Raw genomic sequence first — 5,132 nt, forward strand, 5'->3', positions numbered from 1 at the left:
AAGACAAACTCATGTCCAGATTTCCAAATACAGAATGTCATATAAAAGTATTCGACTTTGAAGGGATCCACACAAAGATTTTTTACAGACAGGAAGGAAGGACATAACATTGGAAGTAAAGGAAGAGCCAAATTAAACACTTGTCTGGTGCTGTTGGATTTTGCTATGGTTACCGCTTGGTAACGGTTCCAATGGCTTTGGGACCATGTCCACAAAAATGAGAGCTTTATAAGCAAAAGAGAAACTGTACACAGTACGTCCAGACTTAACTCGGACGATAAGCGTGTTTCTTTATGGGAATCTGTTTATTTAGCCCTGTAGACCAACATCTCAATGGAGGTTCTTCATTATTAAAAGCGTTCTCCCAGGTGAGCTCATGGCTTCAAATGATCATGACTCAAACACAACACTTCAGGCATCAGCATTTAAATGATGTCACCTTCATTTGAGCATCGAGCGGACTTCATTGCTTCTGGGTTGCCTGTCTAATAGCCTCTTTAGCAGAAATAATTGCAATATAAATAGGCTGCGCTGATGAAATACATACTTTTGCATTTAAAGGTGTTTCTTTTAAAGCCTTCATAAAAGCATCCAGAGCTTGGCACTCCGTTTAAGTATGTGTCAAACTCTTTGTTGCCAGTCTTACAGAGCCAGACTCAGAGACGTTCAAAGCAGAATTGGGTTGCATAGGAACTGAATTCCTCCCACGGACTCATGTGGTGAAAATTTGAAAAAGCGTTTAGTTGTGTGGGTTGGAGAGCGCGTCTTTTTGATGTTTTTCTCTTTGTCTTGTGTTGTGCAGCATTTAAAATGGGAACACTGTGTATATGCTAGCGATATAGACACAGTTCATTTGTCTACTAGAACCTTTTTTAAATTTGCTTTCTCCAAATGCACAAGTTCACCACCAGAACAGTGACTCCAGTTTAGCTTGTATAGTTTGATTATTGGAGGTTTATCACTATTGCTCTCATTCGGGCACATATGAGATTTTAGACATTCATTATGAGCTATGAACCTTGTGATCAAATGAGGGGGCAGCTGAGGGCAGCGCTGTACTGAAGGCTTTTTCTTTCAACTGTTTGAGCCCATTACCCTGTCCTCAACACAACCCCGTGCAAGCATTTGCATCGAGCTTTAATCCAATGTGTGCTGCACCAGAAGCTAAGAGTGCTTCAAATAGCACCTCTTTTCTGCTATTTTAGGTGGGAAAAATGGTGGAATTATCTGTTCTGGCTTGGATCATTAGCTTAGCATTCATCTTAAACATTTTTTGCGCTTTTTGTTGGTTAGTAGCTCTTAAACATTGTGGGAATTGCAGATTAAAAACAAAAAGCTGCGGGCATATCAAAGTCCGCTGCGCTTAGCTCGATGTTGTGCCATGTCCAAGCTCCTACTAAGAGCAGACCGTTCCGCTGTGAGCTGATTGCTAATTAGCACCCTGTTCATTTTGTTTGTTGTTTTTGCTTGGCATGGTTTCTGTGAGTTCTTTCTGCTTTGACGATGCAGAAAACTTTCCCAAATTCTCTTGTTTGGTTGCACCTAAATGTTTGCCTGCTAACAACTGTAGTCTGTGTATATAACATTTTTACATCCTTCTCATCATTTTCAATTTGAAGTTGTGTTAAGGGATTTTTGCACATGGGGCTTCCAGGAACTGATAAGTTTAACAACCCGAGGCATCTTTTTTGTTGGCTTGGACAAAACCAGTCCAGACTCTATATTGTGAAATTATTCCATTCATAACTGACTTTCATTTTCATTTCCTCAGTGATACATATCTTTTATCAGTCTCTTTTTTGAAAATGTAGAAGCCCCTCTTCTTTTTTTCCCCCTGCACAAGTTGCCATTTGGTCCAAATTCTTGTGCAATCACATGAAAACTAAACAAAACAACAAAACAAAACAAAACAAAATAAAATAATGCATACATACATACATACATACAGTAGACAACATTTGAAATGGATCAAAACCTTTTAATCAAAGTTGTCCTAAAACCAAAACAATACCCGTTCTTGTCAGGACAACTTTGATGAACTTTTTTGATCCACTTCAAATGTTGACTACTGTACATAGACATACATACATGCATAAATTAAAGAACATGTATTTGATTTATCATCATTTGATTTAACTGAACCATATTAATTCAAATTTGACATTATTATTCTGCTTGCTGTTGGTTGAGTGAGTTTACTTTACCAGGGTGCCTGCGGGTCTTTAAAAAGTTTTAAATTCAGTTCAGGTCAATTTAGATCAAATTTAAGGCCATAAATGAATTAAGTATATTTTATTTAATACTTTTGGGGACAGAAAAACAGGAATCACAATATGGCATAATGTGATTATTAAACCTAAAAAGGTGATGATTAAATAAATGTGCTGCATGTTCAAAGTCAAAACATGGATTTGTTTTATTTTGAGATATATGGGTTTTGTCACAGATTCACCAGCCACATCAGCCACACCAGCCACCTACACCCGTTCACAATCACCTGAGTACTAATTACGAACACCTGATGTCACTTACCTGAGCACTATATCTGTTCACTACTCACCTCAGTATCTCATTGACTGGTCTCAAGGTTGCATACCTTACCTCATGCCTCTCCACACCACTCTGGATCGCCGTGGCTCTGTGTCTCCCGCCGTCTTGCTGGATCTTCCTAAAGAGGATTAAGATAAGGACTGTTACTCTTCAGTTTCTAGAGCTAAAGTTATGTTTCAGTTTTAATACTTACTGTTTGAAGCTCTCCTTCAGTTTGTGGAAATAAAGAATGAGTTTACTTTACCAGGGTGCCTGCGGGTCTTTAAAAAGTTTTAAATTCAGTTCAGGTCAATTTAGATCAAATTTAAGGCCATAAATGAATTAAGTATATTTTATTTAATACTTTTGGGGACAGAAAAACAGGAATCACAATATGGCATAATGTGATTATTAAACCTAAAAAGGTGATGATTAAATAAATGTGCTGCATGTTCAAAGTCAAAACATGGATTTGTTTTATTTTGAGATATATGGGTTTTGTCACAGATTCACCAGCCACATCAGCCACACCAGCCACCTACACCCGTTCACAATCACCTGAGTACTAATTACGAACACCTGATGTCACTTACCTGAGCACTATATCTGTTCACTACTCACCTCAGTATCTCATTGACTGGTCTCAAGGTTGCATACCTTACCTCATGCCTCTCCACATCGCTCTGGATTTCCGTGGCTCTGTGTCTCCCGCCGTCTTGCTGGATCTTCCTAAAGAGGATTAAGATAAGGACTGTTACTCTTCAGTTTCTAAAGCTAAAGTTATGTTTCAGTTTTAATACTTCCCTTTTGAAGCTCTCCTTCAGTTTGTGTAAATAAAGAAGCTCTGAATCGTTCTTCCTGTGTATGCCTCTCTGTCCAGCCGTGACAGAAGACCAGTCCATCAAAACAGAAGTAAAAATGAACGGATTGTAGCTCGCTATGGAGGCACAGAGACCACTCACCCCACTCACCCCGGTTTTCTACTCCAGTGTTCACTATACTTTGAATTACAACCCCATCAGTTTGTGAATGATCAAACGAAGGTCGCATTCATCATGTCACTACTGTCTGGAAGGGCGCTGCAATGGGCCGAAACTCTCTGGAATTCGTGCAGTCCCCTAGTGCGCTCCTATGATGCCTTCATTGATCATTTCTGTGAGGTGTTTGGCAAAACAACCTCGGCGGTCTCCGTGCCCGATGAGCTCTTTCGACTACGGCAAGAGAATATGTCCATCCATGACTATACAGTTCTATTCTGTACTCTTGCGGCAAGCAGTGGATGGAACGAAACAGCCCTTCTATCAGTGTTCCGACGTGGACTAAACCCTTCAATCAGACAGCAAATGTCCATCTATGAAGACACACCGTAGGACTAGAGAGCTTTCTGCAAAAAGCGCTGCACATCTCCCAACATCTAACCTCTTGTCACATCGAGGATCCCTCCTCTGCTGCCGCCTCACCGAGTAATGCTCCTCCAGCACCCGAGCTGACGCAAACAAACCGTTATCGTCTATCAACCACGGAACGGGCTTGCCGAATCACCCAAAGGCTCTGTCTGTACTGTGGGTCCCAGGAGCACCTTCTGCCCTATTCGCCCCACACGCTCAGCGGTGAGTACGGTCCATATTCATCCTGATGTCTCAAGTCTGCCTCGCATTGATGCCCTTCTAATGTACATGAACCACTCTTTTCCAGTCAAGGTCTTGGTGGATTCGGGAGCTTCAGGAAATTTCATCTCCATCAGTCTCACTCAAATCAAGCTCCCTCGACACCGTAATTCCACCATCTACCAAATCTCCAATATACAAGGAAAACCGCTGAGCTAGGGGTTGGTGCGCCATTGCACCCCGGAAGTCACTCTTCGCATTGGAAACTTCCATGCTGAACGGATTTCGTTCCTGGTGCTGGAGGAGGCTAAAGTAGATATCGTCCTGGGGCGTCCCTGGCTGGCTAAACATCATCCAGACATCCACTGGAACTCCGGGGAAATACTTCGGTGGAGTGAATCCTGTTTCAGGACATGTTTAGCAGATCTCCCTCTTCCAGACCGAGCTACGCTCTCCATACTGCTCTGCTCTACCACTATAGAGAGCCCAGCTTCACAAAGCTCAGTCCACATTCCAGCCGCCTACAGGGCGTTCCAGGACGTGTTCAGCAACCCATCTTCCACGTCATCGGCCATGGGACTGTGCAATCGACCTGCTGCCTGAGGCCAAATTAACTAAGGGACATGTCTATCCCCTTTCGATCCCGGAGTGCGCTGCTATGAAGGAGTACATCAAGGAGGCATTACATCAGGGGTTCATCTGTCCTTCCACTTCTCCTGCAGCATCCAGTTTCTTCTTTGTGGCGAAGGAAGGGGGCCTACGTCCTTGTATCGACTATCAAGCACCCAACTCACAAACCATCAAATTTTCCTATCCACTCCCTTTGGTGCCAGCCTCGTTGGAGGAACTCCTTGGTGCCCGGATCTTCACGAAACTCTATCTACGCAGTGCCTACAATCTAATCTGCATTCGAAGAGGAGACGAATGGAAAACTGCATTCATAACACCATCTGGGCACTACGAATACCTGGTTATGCCGTATGGCCTTTCAAACTC

This window comes from Sinocyclocheilus rhinocerous, unplaced genomic scaffold (genome assembly GCF_001515625.1).
Source record: "Sinocyclocheilus rhinocerous isolate Xijiao unplaced genomic scaffold, SAMN03320098_v1.1 scaffold185, whole genome shotgun sequence".
Classification (NCBI taxonomy): Eukaryota; Metazoa; Chordata; class Actinopteri; order Cypriniformes; family Cyprinidae; genus Sinocyclocheilus; species Sinocyclocheilus rhinocerous.